Below are 19,756 nucleotides of genomic sequence, written 5' to 3' on the forward strand. Positions count from 1 at the left end.
ATGTAATAATGGTTCATTCATTTGGCAAACAACTACTGTATTAACACATATTTTAGCAATAAGAATAGGAAAATGTTCCTGAATTTTATGAAGGGTGAAACATAATAGCATTATACCACAAATGCATAAATAGTTAAAAGTAACATTTGAATTGAAAGAAAGTGTCATTTCACTCTGAAGAACAGATCCCAAATGGCATTGAAATATGTCACTAAACTGATTTTAGGGGTTTGAAACAAGGGGAATCTGGCCTACTTAGGCTGAAATTTGACTTATATAACAAAGATGATAACTAGGGAGGGCAAAGAGGCATGTATTTGAATATTATTTGCATAAATGGTAATTTCCCATCCATGCCACTTGATTTTGAAGAACATAGCATGATTGAATTTGAGTCAAAAAATTCAAAATGCATCCAAAAGATATGAACATAAATTGAAGAGTGTAAGAATTTTTCTCCCAGTAAAAAGATTTATCACATTAATTTTGAGATTACAGAATATTCAAAATAACTTCTACCAGTTTTACTAAAATTAAATATCTTAAAAACAATTATGATATAAAACAACATATAGTAATTTGGTACTGGTACATTTAAAAACCTTGCTAACTTTTTTTTTTTTTTAACACTTCCAGTACTTTTAATTTTAAATTAAATACCCTTTAAGGGTATTTTCTTTTTATAGTAAAGGCTTGTTTCTGGGTAAATTTTTGTCCAGGGTATGTTGTGAAAAGCTGAAGAACTAAAAAAATTGTCAATTATAATGCTCATTTTGAGTTTTTGCTTCTAAAGACATGTCTGTTTGAAAATTTGCTCAGGCAAATGATTTGACTTGTCCCTAAATCCAATTCTTTTGCATGTTATGGCATCACCTCTCTGATGTCATGTTCCTCTTTGAGAACAAAGGACAAACAATAGCAGTGAGTTCTACTCTAGAAATCCTGCCTCCCTACCCCTTCTTCCCCAAACCTCTATGAAGATTTTCCTAATGTTGCTATCTGCTTCACATAACACTTTGTTATATATCTCTAAATGAGTTATATATTACATGAAACAGTTTGCACCTTTCATCTTCATTAAACTCGATGAGGACAGGGACTTAAACTTGCATCTTGTACTTATCCCAAGACTTAGCACAATTCTCTGTGCATTGTGTGCTACTGATAAGGTGTTTATGTGGCAATATTAATTACCTGGAGTCCTAGCTATCAGCTTGCAATTTACACCTATTAAATTCTTAAATAGGCTTTGATAAAGAAAGAGTTGTGAAATTAATTTGACATAAGATGTGACAATACCCCGTGTTATAATTCCTTTTTCTTTCTGTCTTTTTTTTTTTTTTTTTTTTTGCTCTGGCAATTGGGGTTAAGTGACTTGCCCAGTGTCACACAGTTAGGAAGTATTTCATTATATTTTAAAGGAAAGAAGAAAAAACATCCCCTGAAAGAGAAGAAAACCATATTAATATATTTTTTCATTAGTGTGAAAACATCCTTAGGATCTTTTTAAAGGAAGATCTAAGTTATTAGCAGTGCCTGTTTAAGTTAATCAACCTTTACGGGGCAGCTAGATGGTGCAGTGGAGAGAGCCCTGAAGTCAGGAGGACCTGAGTTCAAATCTGGTCTCAGACACTTAACAGTTCCTAACAGTGTGACCCTGGGCAAGTCACTTAACCCCAATTGCCTCAGCAAAAAAAAAAAAAAAAAAAAAAATCCTTTCTTAGAAATTTATTTTAGGTGGTCAAGTTCTCTCAGGACAAAGCTATTTGGACAAGCCAACACTGAGTCTTTAGAAGAGGGAGATGAGAGTAGCCCTTTGGCCTTGAAGTGGTTTTCATTGTTGGAATGGTATTTGATTCAGTTCCTATAACAAGGAATCCTAGGAGTTGGGATAAATACTCAAGAGTAGAGTTGATGATAAAATATTCCAAAATATCTGAAAGTGAATGATTATGAAGAACAGTTTGGGGCAAGCTAGATGAAGTTATTTAGTTTGGCATTTGTCAGAAGCTGTTCAACTCAGCTTTAGGGTGAAATCCCAAGTTGTCATGCCTGGAATATCTAACATCCTCACCTCCACCTCTTAGAATTACTAGTTTTCTTCAAGTTTCACCTTAATCACCACTTTCTACATTAAGCATCTTCTGATTTTCCTAGCTTCTATAGCCTTCCTTCCATCCTATATCAAAGACTTAAGTGAACTGAAATAAATGTTGATTTGAAATCATAGGACTTTGAGTTTAAATATTGGTTCTTCCACATACTAGTTATGTGACCTTAAGCAAAATCTCTGATTTTCCTCATCTGTAAAATGTGGGGATTGAACGAGATGACTTATAAAGTAACTTTTATCTCAAGTCCATGATTTTAGGAAGCTCCATTTATAATATACATTCAAATTTTAAAATTAAAACAATTTAAATTCAAAACTCTCCCTTCCTCTCTCCCCCTGCACTTAGAGAAGACCACTATTTAACATACACATACATACATATACACGTCTCTTTATGTGTATATATCCATATATATTTATGCATATGTATATGTTAAACCATATCATACAAAATTCTATTTATTAGTTCTTTGTCCAAAAGTAAAATGAGCTAGACAAGAAAATAATAAACTGCTCCAGTATCTTTGCCAAGAAAACCCCAAATAAGGTTATGAAGGGTTGGATGTGATTGAAACAACTGAACAACAATAAAATCTTAAGAGAATTACACAAAAGTTATAATGATGAATAATCCTATGAAATATATATTCCTACAGAAAACAGCTTGTAAGTTCTTGTTGAATTTTATTCTTATTGAATATTAAAGATGGAAGAAGCCTTTAAGATTATCTAATATAATTACCTCAAATAATTGAGTCCCTTACTAATTTGATATATCAAATAACTAAGACTTTGACCATATAATAATGTTGATTTTTCAGTGGATGAGAATAGAAATCAATCTTCTTGTAAAGGAACTTTATTCTAAAGCATATTGTGCTAGATACAATTAATTTTTTTTAGCAGCAAAGCATAATTTTTAAATATATGAGATTTTAAAAATGAGACTAAAATAATCTCCATCTGTCCACTCCCCCTACTTATCTGACCTATTTCCAACTTTAGATCTTCAGCTTACTCATTTCTGATGCCCCCGAGCTACTACTGCCATTATTTATTTAGATCATAGAATTTCCTCCTCTTGCCCTAGCCCTCCTATTTTATTAGTTCTAGAGAATATATCCTCTCTAGGAGGATATCGGTTCTATTGTTAAAGGTTTCAGCAGTCCAGTTGTTGGGGCCATATAAGCAAAGACTATAATGATGTTTTTTTTTTTTTCTTTCTGGTAATTGGTATTTAGTATTCTTTACTTTATCATCTATTTCTCATCTTGTTGGGGATAAGTAGGGATGGGAAGACAGAATATTGACATTAAATGTGTGGTAAATTCAATGGAATTAACACCCAATTTCCTTTATAGAAGAGGAAACCCAAGGTCACATGAGGAAATTGTTTTGTTGCTCAGTCATTTTTCTAGTCACATCTGAGTCTTTGTAGCCCCATTTGGGGTTTTCTTGGCAAAGATACTAGAGTGGCTTGTTCTTTCCTTCTCCCCCTTATTTTACAGATGAGGAAACGGTTAGTGTCTGAGGTCAGATTTGCATTTAGGTCATTATGACCTTTCTGACTTCAGGCCTGGCACTGTTCCATCCAGCTGCCCCTACATGTGAAAGATTCAGATTCAAATCCTGCCTTTGATACTTACTAGATGTTTGTGTGTGACTGGGAGCAGGTATGTTTTCTCAATTGTAAATTGGGGAATATAATTCTTGAGGTAGTTTGCTATCTCATGAGGTTGTGAGGCTCAAATGGAATAACATACAAAGCATTTTATAAAGTTTAAAATGGAAATACACGTCTATTTTTCTTATCATCATCACTACCACCACTACTATTACCATCACAATTACTACTACCACTAACTTAAGTAGTATAAATATTACCATAACCACTACTTCTGCTACCACAATCACTACTATTATTACCACTACAAATACTACCATAATTACAACTATTATCATTGCTCCTATTACTACTTCTACTACCATAATTATAGTACTGCAATGGGCCAGAACTCTGGAGAAGTGCACTTGAAACAAGGATTCTTACAACAAGGTGTTAACTCAGTGGAATTGATAAGACAATGGTTATCTAGTTTAGCATGGTGATTAATAGTTCTCTATTTCAGTATGATTGATTTAACTTTACAACAAATAATGGTTCCCTAGTGATATAATGATTGGCTTATACTCAGTATACTGGAATGATTTAATTGTAATAGAGTATTTAAGAGATCAGACAGACCTAGAACTGGAAGTTAGAATACAAGCTTCCGAACTCAGGGAGACTTCAAGACAGAGACTGTGGTGGTGGTCTTCCTGCCTCCCCCACAGAAACCAAGACATATTCCAGAGGACCTCCAGAAAGCTGGTCTGGGCCCCAGGTAAGGAGATTTTTGGACTTTATCTCTGGCTATGCTTATGGTGATTACACTGCTGAAAGGAAGGCTGCTCCAGAGACCTCCAGAAAACTAACCAGATCATTACATACTATCACTACTGTTACTATTACTTTTGCTACCACAATTACTACCACCATCACTACCACTACTACTATTACTTCTATGATTACAATTACTCCTTCTACCATTATTATTATTACTATCACTTCTATTATTACCATAATTACTACTACTACTATTACTACTACCACAATTATTACTATCACCATCACTAGCACCACAAGCATTACTACACTACAACTACTACTACTACTATTACCTATGACTTTTACTACCACAATTAATACTACCACTACTACTACTGCATCTACTACTACTACCACTACTACGATTGCTATTATTAGTATTACTACTATTATTGCAGAGAGGGAGCTTCTGACACATGTAGTCCAGTCTGTTTCTCATAATTAAAACTTGTTTGAAAAGTTGGTTAGAGAGCAGAGGGAGCTATCATTAATTTCAGATTCTTTCATCATTGGGCTATCAGATGATTCATTGACCAACAGAGAACTTGACAAAAAGGAGCATGATGACCTTTGAAAATCTGTCCAAGTGAGTAACCAAACTTAAGTAGAAAATAATGTATAATTTTCTATACAACATCCTGACCACAAAAGACATTATATTTCATGCACCATTCATAAGTTCATGCATTCAGAAAGGATGATAGCAGGCATCTTGCCTAGCACTCTCATTTCTAGTTGTGAAAACTGGGGCCCTGAGAACTTAAAATATCTCTCCAACGTCACTCAGGAATGAAGGGGAGCAACAAAGATTTGAACCCAGGTCTTCTGACTCCTAATCCAGCACTCCTCCCAATATGCTAAATTAAGAACTACTGAAACACAAGTAGAGTTCTAGAATATGATATCTCCAATGTTAAAGCATTCTTTTTTAGAAAAGATAGTCATTCAGCTGAATGAACCACAATCCAGAAGAGATTAAATGAAAGCAGAAAATCTCACAAACTGCTTTCTTGGAAAGGAAATCTGATCATCTCAAGAAAGGAGAAAAGATGAAACTTTTTTTTTTGTGATTTTAGTTCTTCTTTTTAATATTTTATTTTATTTTATAATAACTTTATATTGACAGAATCCATGCCAGGGTAATTTTTTTTTACAACATTATCCCTTGCACTCGCTTCTGTTCCGATTTTTCCCCTCCCTCTACTCCCTCCCCAGATGGCAAGCAGTCCTATATATGTTAGATATGTTGCAGTATATCCTAGATACAATATATGTTTGCAGAACCGAGCAATTCTCTTGTTGCACAGGGAGAATTGGATTCAGAACGTAAAAACAACTCGGAAAGAAAAACAAAAATGCAAATAGTTCACATTCATTTCCCAGTGTTCTTTCTTTGGGTGTAGCTGCTTCTGTCCATCATTTATCATTTGAAACTGAGTCTTTGTCAAAGAAATCCACTTCCATCAGAATACATCTTCATATAATATCATTGTCGAAGTGTAAAGTGATCTCCTGGTTCTGCTCATTTCACTTAGCATCAGTTCATGTAAGTCTCTCCAGGCCTCTCTGTATTCATCCTGCTGGCTGGTCATTTCTTACAGAACAATAATGTTCCATAACATTCGTATACCACAATTTACCCAGCCATTCTCCAATTGATGGGCATCCATTGAGTTTCCAGTTTCTAGCCACTACAAACAGGGCTACCACAAACATTTTAGCACATACAGGTCCCTTTCCCTTCTTTAGTATTTCTTTGGGATATAAGCCCAGAAGTAACACTGCTGGATCCAAGGATATACACAGTTTGATAACTTTTTGGGCATAATTCCTGATTGCTCTCCAGAATGGTTGGATTCGTTCACAACTCCACCAACAATGCATCAATGTCCCAGTTTTCTGACATCCTCTCCAACATTCATCATTATTTTTTCCTGTCATCTTAGCCAATCTGACAGGTATGTAGTGGTATCTCAGAGTTGTCTTAATTTGCATTTCTCTGATCAATAATGATTTGGAACACTCTTTCATATGAGTGGTAATAGTTCCAATTTCATCATCTGAAAATTGTCTGTTCATATCCTTTGACCATTTATCAATTGGAGAATGGCTTGATTTCTTATAAATTTGAGAATTCTCTATATATTCTCTCTCTATATATATATTCTCTATATAAATCTGAGTTCTCTATATATTTTGGAAATGAGGCCTTTATCAGAACCTTTAACTGTGAAGATGTTTTCCCAGTTTGTTTCTTCCCTTCTAATCTTGTTTGCATTAGTTTTGTTTGTACAAAGGCTTTTTAATTTGATATAATCAAAATTTTCTATTTTGTGATCGGTAATAGTCTCTAGTTCATCTTTGGTCACAAATTTCTTTCTTCTCCACAAGTCTGAGAGATAAACTATCCTATGTTCCTCCAATTTATTTATAATCTCGTTCTTTATGCCTACGTCATGGACCCATTTTGATCTTATCTTGGTATATGGTGTTAAGTGTGGGTCCATGCCTAATATCTGCCATACTAATTTCCAATTATCCCAGCAGTTTTTATCGAATAATGAATTCTTATCCCAAAAGTTAGGATCTTTGGGTTTGTCAAACACTAGATAGCTATAGTTGACTATTCTGTCTTGTGAACCTAACCTTTTCCACTGATCCACTAATCTATTTCTTAGCCAATACCAAATGGTTTTGGTGACTGCTGCTTTATAATATAATTTTAGATCAGGTACAGCTAGGCCACCTTCATTTGATTTTTTTTTTCATTAATTCCCTTGAGATTCTTGACTTTTTATTGTTTCATATGAATTTTGTTGTTACTTTTTCTAGATCATTAAGAGATGAAACTCTTGTGGGATATCCCACAGAACAGTGTAACAAAGAATGAAATTTCTGGTAATATAAGCATTTTTCTCCCTTCAGAACAAATTTTATGATCACAGAGATATGTGAAGCAAGTTTGAGCAGATCATCAAGAAGAGATGCAAATAAAATACTATGTAAATAGCCCTTTCAGCCACTTATCACAGTCACCATATTGAGATCCATAGGAAATGCCTAACTGTGTACAATTGTCTGTGAAGTAGTGTACAAAGACTAACATACAGATATAGTATTTGGCAGGACATGTTTTGGCCCTTTCAACATTATATGGAAACTCTAATATTATTTTCACCAATGATGCGATATTAATGCAATAGCAACAATAACAACAACAAATGTTTGAGTAATTCAATATAAATGAAATCATATATTACATTCTATGTGGCTATCTAAATAATGAAAATGAACATTATTTATTACATTCAGTAGAAAGTTATATTCTAGAACTAAGAAAAAAGGAATTTCTTAGTTACCCTTTATCTTTTCTTCCTTCCTTCCTTCCTTCCTTCCTTCCTTCCTTCCTTCCTTCCTTCCTTCCTTCCTTTTTCCTTCCTTCCTTTCTTCTTTCCTTCTTTCCTTTCTTCCTCCCTTCCTCCCTCCCTTCCTTCCTTTTATCCCATTTCCCTTTCTTCTTACTTTCTTCCTATATTCCTTTTCACTTTTCCTCCTTCCTCCCTATAGATTATCAGTATTGTTACTTTTGAAATTATGAGAGACCTAGATCCTCCCTTGGATTTTGTTGGTTGTGTGACCATACAAATTAACTCTTTGAATTTCCGTTTCCTTATCTTCAGATGGAATAATAATAATACCTGTAGTAAGTAGCCACTTAATATGTTATGAGACATATTAGATAATATGTATATAAAGCATTTTATAAGTTTTATATAGCAATCTCATAAATGTCAGCTATTTTTTTATTATTTTTTTAAAAAATATTAAGCATCTACCATTAAATATGGGAAGATCTGAGAGGAACTGGAGGTGGAAACAAATAGATAAATATTACTTGGGAATACATTTGTCTCCTCCTTTTACTTAGCCCAGAGCCATAGGATAGAACCAGATGATATATTGGTCTTATGAATAATTTCTTAGTTTGAGGTTCTTGTATGTAATAAAGCAGAGCCAGAACATTTTTATGTTCCTTGGGAAAAGTTTTTGGAGGTGGCTGTGGCAAAGAAGAAAGTTGAATTGGAGATACCATCATGGTAGGAAAGGTATTGGCTTAATCCCAGTCCCTGTGGTGAGAGGGAAAGGGCTACAGGACCCTGGGTGTAGTAACCCTGTCATTATTTTCAATGAAGTGGATTGCTTTGATGAAATGTATCTTCCTTCCCATTAATTTTAGAATATTGGTTAAAGTCCCATTTGCACAGTGCTTGTTATAACTCTGTAAAAAAAAAAAAGACAACAAAATGAGTAAGGTTAAAGGATTGTAAGCTCCTTGAAGACAGGGACTGGTTTCTTATCTCTTCATATTGCCAGTGCCTAGCACAAGGTGTGTAATAACCAAAGTAGGTATTTAACAAATGCTTTTTGATTAACTAATTGATTAAAATCTACCACAAATAAGTTATAATTTATTTTAATATAAATTTTGGAACACTTTTAAAAAAATTTATTGGATGGAGAAATTAATTAAGTTTTATAAATGGTTTGTCTCAGAAAAATACTTTATTTTCTGCCAGCTATGCATGAAAAGATGTTGTTGTATTCAGATCATCCTTAAATGTGATTTTCTTTCATAATATGCATCTGGAACACTAAAAAAATGACAAAATTTAATAAATCAGAAAATAATATCTAATAAATGTAAATTAGAAATTTTTCATGTAGGTGGCCAAATATCTATTATTATAGCATGTAAAACTTTGGTGTTCTGGTCCTTAATCCTTTTTTCAGAGATGTTATGATATTTCCATGGAAAATTACTGATCTTATACTAATATTCTGAGTTAAAAATTAAAACCTCTTTTGTTCAGCTCATACTTCTTTAGCATAATTTTATGCCACTAGATACTTTGAAGGAGACAAAAATTTTATTTCATAATTTTTTAAGGCCTTCCCAATCTTCCTCATATTTATTGTTGTAGCCTGGAGGTAAACTTAAATTCTTAGAGTCTGTGCAAGCCAAGTGTTGAGATATGATAGGTTTTACCAGCTTAGAAAGTTTTTGAGTATAGACCTGATCCTTTTCAATTTATAATCTAATGAATACCTGAACTCCAGTCTTCCACCACTGAATTGGTAAGGTCCTGAAGTGACTTGCTATTTTTATACATGAAACTGAAGACAGATGATGGATTTTTTTCAACCACTGACAAAATGTTTCCTATGCGATATCTTTGCCTTTATCCAATAGTCAAAGTCTCATAATCCGGTTCAACAGAGTATGAAGCTATTCATTTTTCCTAATAAAGGCCTCATTTCTCAAATATATGGAAAACAGAGTCAAATTTATAAGAATACAAATCATTATCCAATTGATAAATAGTCAAAGAAAGTTTAGTAATTCAAGTAGTTTCAGAAGAAACCAAAACTACCTATAGTCATGTGAAAACATTCTAAACTACTATTGATTAGAGGAATGCAAATTAAAAAAAACTCCAAGATACCACTTCATACTATTAAGTTGGCTAATTTGATGAAAAGGAAATGGGCAATTGTTGAAGAAGATGTGAAAAAATTGGAAGTTTTAGTATTCTTAATACAAATCCGTGACAGCCCCAAAATATAATGCCATCATTGGCTACATTAATAGAGGGATAGCTTCCAGGAATAAAGAGGTGATGTTTTTTTTGATTTTGTCAGATTTTATAGGCAGTATTGTATTTAGTTCACTTACTAGTTGTGATACCCTAGGCAAATAATTTAATTATTGTTTGCCTCAGTTTCTTCATCTGTAAAATGGGGATAAAAATAGTACCTACCTACCCAGGTTTTGTGTGAGGATCAAATGAAATAATTGTAAAGCACTTAGCATAGCATCCAGCACATAGTAAGTAGTACATGAATGTTACTTCTGGCTTTCATTATTATTATTCTGAACACCACAGTTTAAGAAAAGACATTGATAAGCTGGAGCATGTGAAAAAGAAGGCAGCTGGCACCTGGAATGGTGAATTTCAGTACAAAGACTGTTTGAAGTAACATAGTATGTTTGTATTTAGAAGGAGCAGGATAGCTATTTTCAAGTATTTGAAGGGCTGTCATGTGAAGGAAAGATTGGACTTATTTTCTTTAGCCTCAGAAAACAGAACCAATGGTAATGGGTAGCTGTTGAAAAGAGGAAAATTTAGACTTAATGTCTGGAAAAAAGAAAATAAAAAACCTCCCACTTTCTTGACAATTATAATTACCCCAAAGTACAATAGATTGACTCATGATGAAAATATGGGAAGTATGTCCAATAATACATCCTTCTTGGAGATGAATAGGCAGCAGGCAGACAACCATTTGTCAGGTATATTATAGTGGGAATTACTTTCACAGGTGATTTGGACTAAAAGGTCTTCGAAATCCTTTCCAACTTTCAAATTCTACTGGAAAGAACCAGGAAGCTTTGTTAAGGATAATGAAACCTTGGGAAACTGAAGAATTTAGGAACTGTGTTTCATTTCATGCATTGTTTTCATCACTACTAACAACTAAAAGAAGTGGGTTATGTTAGAGAAACACAGCTTAAGAAATTGAATAGTCTGTAAAGAAGATAGTATCTGACCATGAGAATTTCATTTTCTGGTCCATACCCTAAAATACAGATATATCAAGTCTTCATAAGGATTGTGAATAATTTTACTATGTAAGCAAAGACTGGCAAAATTAATTTTCTTTTTTCTTTTTTTATTATGGCTTTTTATTTACAAAATATATGCATGGGTAACTTTTTAGCATTGACAAATGCCAAACCTTTTGTTCCAATTTTTCCCCTCCTTCCCTCCACTCCCTCCTCCAGATGGTGGGTAGACCAATACATGTTAAAGTAGATGTTAGATACAATATATGTATACATAGCCATACAGTTATTTTGCTGCACAAGAAGAATCGGACTTTGAAATAATGTATAATTGACCTGTGAAAGAAATCAAAAATTCAGGTGGACAAAAACAGAGGGATTGGAAATGCTATGTAGTGGTTCACAATCATTTCCCAGAATTCGTTCGCTGGGTATAGCTGGTTCTATTCATTATTAAACAAATGGAACTGATTTGGTTCATCTCATTGTTGAAGAGGGCCACATCTATCAGAATTGCAATTGCAGAAAAGCAATATTGCTGTTGAAGTATATAATGATCTCCTGGTCCTGCTCATTTCACTCAGCATCAGTTCATGTAAATTTCTCCAGGTCTTTCTGAAATCATCCTGCTGGTCATTTCTTACAGACAATAATATTCATATACCACAATTTATTCAGCCATTGTCCAATTGATGGGCATCCACTAAGTTTCCAGTTTCTGGCCACTACAAAGATAGCTGCCACAAACATTTTTGTACATACAGGTCCCTTTCCCTTCTTTAAGATCTCTTTGGGCTATAAGCCCAGTTAGTAACACTGCTGGATCAAAGGGTTTGCACAGTTTGATAACTTTTTGAGCATAGTTCCAAATCGCTCTCCAGAATGGCTGGATATATTCACAATTCCACCAACAATGTATCAGTGTCCCATTTTCCCCACATCCTTTCCAACATTCAGCATTATCTTTTCCTGTCATACTAGCCAATCTGAGAAGTGTGTAGTAGTATCTCAGAGTTGTCTTAATTTGCATTTATCTGATTAATAATGACTTGGAGTATCTTTTCATATGGCTAGAAATAGTTTCAATTTTTTCATCTGAAAATTGTGTGTTCATATCCTTTGACCATTTATCAATTGGAGAATAGCTTGATTTCTTATAAATTAGAGTCAATTCTCTATATATTTTGGAAATGAGGCCTTTATCAGAATCTTTGACTGTAAAAATGTTTTCCCAGTTTATTGTTTCCCTTCTAATCTTATCTGCATTAGTTTTGTTTGTATAAAAGCTTTTCAATTGGATATAATCAAAATTTTCTATTTTGTGATCAATAATGATCTCTAGTTCTTCTTTGATCACAAATACTTCCTCCTCCACAGGTCTGAGAGGTGAACTATCCTATGTTCTTCTAATTTATTTATAATCTCATTCTTTATGTCTAGATCATGAACCCATTTTGACCTTATCTTGGTATACAGTGTTAAATGTGGGTCAATGTCTAGTTTCTGCCATACTAATTTCCAATTTTCGCAGCAGTTTTTATCACACAGTGAATTCTTATCCCCAAAGCTGGGGACTTTGGGTTTGGCAAAAGTTATTGACTATTTTGTCCTGTGAAACTAAACTATTCCACTGATCAATTAGTCTATTTCTTAGACAATATCAAATAATTTTGATAACCGCTGCTTGATAATATAGTTTTAGATCTGGTACAGCTAGGTCACCTTCATTTGATTTTTTTTTCCCATTAGTTCCCTTGAAAGTCTTGATCTTTTGTTTTTCCATATGAACTTTGTTGTTATTTTTTCTAGGTCATTAAAATAATTTTTTGGAAGTCTAATGGGTATAGCACTAAATAAATAGATTAGTTTAGGTAGTATTGTCATCTTTATTATATTTGTTTGATCTATCCAAGAGCCCTTAATATTTTTCCAATTGGTTACATCTGACTTTATTTGTGTGGAAAGAGTTTTGTAGTTTTTCTCATATAGTTCCTGACTTTCTCTTGGCAGATAAATTCCCAAACATTTTATACTATCTGCAGTTACTTTAAATAGAATTTCTCTTGATAACTCTAACTGTTGGATTTTTTTAGTGATATATAAGAATGCTGATGACTTATGTGGATTTATTTTGTATACTGCAACTTTGATAAAAGTGTGGATTATTTCTAATAGCTTTTTAGTAGAATCTCTGGGGTTCTCTAAGTATACCATCATATCATCAGCAAAGAGTGATGATTTGGTTTCCTCACTACCTACTCTAATTCCTTTAATCACTTTCTCAACTCTTATTGCCAAAGCCAGCATTTCTTATACAATATTGAATGGTAATGGTGAGAGTGGAAAACCTTGTTTCACTCCTGATCTGATTGGGAACAATTCTAGTTTAACTCCATTACACATGATGCTTACTGATGGTTTTAAATAGATGCTACTTGTTATTTTAAGGAAAAGTCCATTTTTTCCTATACTCTCAAGTGTTTTTAATAGGAATGGATATTGGATTTTATCAAATGCTTTTTCTGCATCTATTGAGATGATCATATAGTTTTTGTTAATTTGGTTATTGATATAGTCAATTATGCTAATAGTTGTCCTAATATTGAACCAGCCCTTCATTCCTGGTATAAATCCTACTTGGCCATGGTGTATTATCCTGGGGATGATTTTCTGTAATCTTTTTGCTAATATTTTATTTAAGATTTTAGCATCAATATTCATTAGGGAGATTGGTCTATAATTTTTTTTCTCTGTTTTCAACCTACCTGGTTTAGGTATCAATATCATGTCTGTGTCATAAAAGGAATTTGGTAGCAGTCCTTCATTCCCTATTTTTTTCAAATAGTTTATATAATATCAGAGTTAATTGTTCTTTAAATGCTTGGTAGAATTTATATATAAATCCATCTGGTCCTGGGGATTTTTTCTTAGGCAATTAATTAATAGTTTGTTCTATTTCTTTTTCTGAAATGGTACTATTTAAGCAATATACTTCCTCCTCTGTTAATCTGGGAAGCCTATATTTTTGAAGGTAGTCATCCATTTCACTTAGGTTTATTGGCATAAAGTTGAGCAAAGTAACTCCTAATTATTGCTTTAATTTCCTCTTCATTGGTGGCAAGTTCTCCCTTTTCATTTTTAAGACTAACAACATGATTTTCCTCTTTCTTTTTTCTAATCAGATTTACCAAAAGTTTATCTATTTTATTGGTTTTTTTTCATAAAACCAACTCTTAGTTTTATTTATTAATTCAATAGTTTTTTTTTTTTACTTTCAATATTATTAATTTCTCCTTTTAATTTTAGAATTTCAAGTTTAGTATTTGATTGGGGGGGGGTTAATTTGGTCTTTTTCTAGCTTTTTAAATTGCAAGCCCAATTCATTGATCTTCTCTTTCTATATTTTACTCAAGTAAGTCTCTAAAGATATAAAATTTCCCCTTATTACTGCTTTGACTGCATCCCACAAATTTTGGTATATTGTCTCATTGTCATTCTCTTGGGTGAAATTATTGATTGTCAATCAATGATTTGCTGTTTTACCCATTCATTCTTTAGGATGAGATTACTTAGTTTCCAATTAATTTTTGGTCTATTTACCCCTAGCTTTTTGTTGAATGTAGTTTTTATTGCATCATAATCTGAAAAGAATGAATTTACTATTTCTGCCTTCCTGCATTTAATTTTGAGGTCTTTATATCCTAATATATGATCAATTTTTGTATAGGTTCCATGAACTGCTGAGAAGAAAGAATACTCCTTTCTGTCTCTAGTCAGTTTTCTCCAAAGATCTATCATACCTAATTTTTCTAGTATTCTATTTACCTCTTTAACTTCTTTCTTATTTGTTTTATGGTTTGATTTATCCAGTTCTGAGAGTGCAAGGTTGAGGTCTCCTACTGTTATAGTTTTGCTGTCTATTTCTTCTTGCAGCTGTCTTAACTTTTCCTTTAAGAAGTTAGATACTATACTACTTGGTGCATATATGTTTAGTATTGATATTGCTTCATTGTCTATGCTACCCTTTAACAGGATATAGTTTCCTTCCTTACCTCTTTTAATTAGATAAATTTTTGCTTTTGCTTGATCTGAGATAAGGATTACTCCCCCTGCTTTTTTGACTTCACCTGAAGCATAATAGATTCTGCTCCAGCCTTTTACCTTTACTCTGTATGTATCTACCTGCTTTAAATGTGTTTCTTGTAAACAACATATTGTAGATTCTGGCTTTTGATCCAGTCTGCTATCCACCTCTGATTTATGACAGACTTCATCCCATTCACATTTATGGTTAAAATGATTAATTCTGTATTTCCTCCTGCCATCTTATTATCCCTAGATTATGCTTTTCTTTTTCTTCCCCTCCCGTCCCTCCCCTTACTCCCTTTCCCAGTATTAAACTTATGGGCACTCCTTGCCTCACACAATTCTCTTTCTTTAGAATCCTTCCCACCCTCTTTGATGTCAATTATCTTCTCTTTGAGCCAAATCTGGTGAGATTAAGATTCACATGATGTTCCTCCCCCTCCCTAAATTCCCTCAGATGTGATAGGTTTCCTTTGCCTCTTCATGGGATGTAGTTTCCCTCTTTTTATCTCCCCTTTTCCCTATTTCTGATACTATCCCCTTTCCATTTATACTTCCTTTTTTTATATTATATCAGTAAAATCAAATTATACATGCACTCTTTATGTATGTCCATAATAGAAATACAGTTCTCAAGAGTTCTTTTTATATTTTTCTGCTGCTCTTGCCTTCTATAATTGGAGGTCAAATTTTTTGTTTAGCTCTTGCTTTTTTCATTAGAAACAAATGGAATTCAACTGTTTCATTAAATGTCCATCTTCTTCCCTTGAAGAAAATGCTCAGCTTAGCTGGGTAGTTTATTCTTGGATGCATTCCAAGTTCTTTTGCCTTTTGGAATATCATATTCTAAGCCCTTTGATCTTTTATTGTGGAAGCAGCTAGCTCCTTCTAAGTGATCCTTATTGTAGCTCCTCAGTATTTGAATTGGTTTTTTTTGTTTGTTTGTTTGTTTTTTTCTGGCTGCTTGTAATATTTTTTCCTTAGTCTGTTAGTTCTGAAATTTAGCCACAATATTCCTTGGAGTTTTTTTTTTTCAGAAGGTGTTCAATGAATTCTTTCAATGCCTATTTTACCTTCTGATTCCATTACATCTGGGCAGTTTAGCTTGATGATTTCCTGTATAACAGTGTCTAGGCTCTTTTTTCATCATAATTTTCAGGAAGTCCAATAATCCTCAGATTCTCTCTCCTTGATCTATTTTCCAGGTCTGTTGTTTTTCCAAGTAGATAGGTAACCTTTTTCCAATTTTTTCATTTTTTTTTTTTTTTTTGGTTTTGCTTGACTGATTCTTAATGTCTCAACAAATCATTCATTTCTATTTGTTCAGTTCTGATTTTTAATGAGTTATTTTCTTCATTAGCTTTTTTACTTTTTTTTGTAAATGTCTGAGTTTTTAAATGAGTTGTTTTAAATGAGTGGAATTTTTTTCCATTTCACTAAAATTTTTTTTTCTACTGAGTTATTTTCTTTTTCCAATTCACAAATCCTACTTTCCTGGGAGTTCTTTATGTTTTTCAGTTCACTAATTCTGTTTCCTTGGGAGTTCTTTACCTTTTCCAATTCACATTTCAGAAAGTTGTTTTCCTTTTCCACTTAATCAAATTTTTCTTTAAGTGAGTTATCTGCCTTTTCCATACTCTTTTGCAGAGCTTCTCTTTCCTTTCCCCATTTTTCTTCTAGCTCTATTTTAAGATCTTTTATAATTTCTTCTAGGAGAGCCTTGTGTGATAGGTACCAGATTACATCCCCCTTTGGGGTTTTGTCTAGACACTGCTTTTAGTCTCCTAGGGGTTGAAAATCTGCTCTCTTTCTGTATAGAAGCTATCAATGGTTAGTGCTTGGCTTTTTACTCTTTTTTTAAAAAGCCCTTAGGGTCTTCCTTCAGGGCAAGGAGGTTACCACCTTCCTCTGCAGAACAGGGATGGATATATGGACAGTAGCTATTCTGCAAACAAGCTGCTCAAAGTGGCCGAGCTGTGGAAGTGCCCTGGGAAGAGCCCTGCACTGGAAGTGTTTCTCCCCTGGGAAGCGCAGCCATGCTGCAGAAGTTCTATTGTCCCAGGCAGCCTACCCTACAACCCCGCAGATTTGTGGCTGCCCCTGGCAGAGCGCCCCCCCTTCCCGTCCCCCATCCTCCTCCCCCTGCAAAAGTGTGACTGCCCTGGGAAAAAGCCCTGAGTTGCAGATTGGGACTGCACAGCTCTGTTGTGGTCTGTGCTGAGTCACTTTCTGTGCTGGCTGGGTGTAGCCAGATCCTATTAGATTCTATTGTTTTTTGGAGTATACTCTACCTTTGACATTTGTGTTACTTCTCTGCTGACCTACTGTTTTGCAACTAAAGCAGAGCAGCCAACTTGTGGTAGAATCCTCCTTGCAAAATCTCTACCTGCTGATACTGCCCCCACCTCTGTCCCCTCAATGTGCTAGCCTCTGTGTTTTACCTCCCTGCCTGTGCTGGCCTGCTCCTGCAGATCAGGACAGGATCACCTTTTCTGGTGATCTTCAGATTATATTCGACTGGTAATTTGTTGTACTCGCAATATTTATGGATTTTACCAGTCTGGCACTATTTCTGAGTCTAAATTTGGTAATTAGTAGTGAGGGTAGAAGAGGAGCTTAGAATGACACGTGTATCTTCTCTTCCATCTTGGTTTCATCTCCCCTCCCCCTCTATAAAATTAATTTTCCTAAAGTCTCAAAAATTTAACAAAAAGTTTTAATGTATAAAGGAAAATGGAGAAAGAATAAATATAGGTAATATATATGGACAAATCTCTAGTATTTACCATAAAAGAAGAAAAACACTATCAGAGATATACAGAAATATACATGAAACAAAACCCAAAAAAGGGATCCTCCATAAAATCCATGCTCTTAAATGTCTATACACAAATGAGTGTAGTAGGAACAGTAATCTAAACTCTCTGCCTTTGTAAATTATTGCAAATAATTGCAAAATTTGCAAACTTTCCCTTTAAAAGTATAGAGACTTTTCTAGAGACATATTTGGCTCAAGAGACTAAGTCTATTGACATCATTTCCTCATCATTTGTGCATAAGGCAGACAGATTTAGCTCTGTAAATGCTCTGACAATTGGTTGATAGACTTGATATATATTGACAATTTTTCTTCACCTAATGTTTCAGCTTAAAGCCCTTTTTATTAGATATGTGAGAGTGAAAATGTTTTTGTATTTTATGTATCTTTAATGCTTAGCACAGGGCTTGTTACATAGTAAGTACTTTAAAATGATTATTGACTTATTGCCTGACAATCTGTACAACACTGTGAAAGTTATTTAACTGCACTTTGCCTGTATTTCCTTAATAGAAATGTATCCCATTAGTGTGAGATATGTATACTTTTTATCCTAGAATTTCCTATCCATTCATATATCTAAGGGAGTATAGGATGTTCAGGAGGACTAGGTCTCTGATATGAGGGCTCACCAGAACATTTTTCAGGACTGTTCATCATCTTTAATGTTAACTTATCACCCAGTTCTCTCACCTGAGCTTCCAAGAAGCTGTAGCATGTCTGGTGGCTGCATCTCAGTACTCTGTCTCAGCAGATAGCTTCAACAAGATAGCTTCAGGGTAACTGACTAGTCCTCAGATCCATTGGAGAGTTAGAGAGATGTCTATTCCAAACATGTGAAGAGTTCCCCCAGCAGAATAAGCCAATGAGAACAATTTGTTCCATTGACCACGAAATAGCTGAAGAAGGCATTGTGGAGTATTTAGAGCTTGGCCAGACACTGTGGATGCTGAGGCTGTTTTCTGCCTGATAAATCCTGAGTCATTGCCAGTCATTGTAACTTTTGTCTTGCCATTAGACTTCAGTGACTCTGGAATAAAAAGTGAGACTGATGACTTTGTGCAACTCTGCCTCCCTTAAATTCAAGTCACACTCAAGTCAAGACATCATTTATCAACCATTATTTTATACCACCATTGTGATATCATCGATTTTCTCTGAGAATGGACAACGACAATCTCATTTAGAAAATGATGAAACAAGACTAGATTATCATAAAGTCATTTATGGCCTTCAAATTTTGTGATTCACTACAATTCAAAAAGTATTTTTTGAGCACCTTACTATATGATTCTAAGTATGCAAAGAAGAAAAGAAGGAAAAGAGTCCTTTCTTAAACTTTTAAAATTGATGTCATGAAAGCTGAATCTAAGATGTATGCACTTTACTCACAAAGGAGCCCCCATTTCATCTCATTTTCTATGTTTTAAGCATAATGTTTTTTCTTTAAAAATTTTTTTTTATTCATTTTGGACTTAAATACAAGAAGAAGACAAGGAACAAAGAAACACAGCACAACATGAGAAAAGGATTCAATAAAGTCACAATTTTCTATTTATGAAATAATTTTTTAATGAGTGATTATTATCCTAATCCACAGATAGAATGGGCAGGAACACTTGCAGCAGAAAGGAGTGATAACTTGACCATTAAGGAGATCATGAAAACAAATCTACAAATTATTTA

Source organism: Antechinus flavipes, chromosome 3 (genome assembly GCF_016432865.1).
Source record: "Antechinus flavipes isolate AdamAnt ecotype Samford, QLD, Australia chromosome 3, AdamAnt_v2, whole genome shotgun sequence".
NCBI classification, from domain to species: Eukaryota; Metazoa; Chordata; class Mammalia; order Dasyuromorphia; family Dasyuridae; genus Antechinus; species Antechinus flavipes.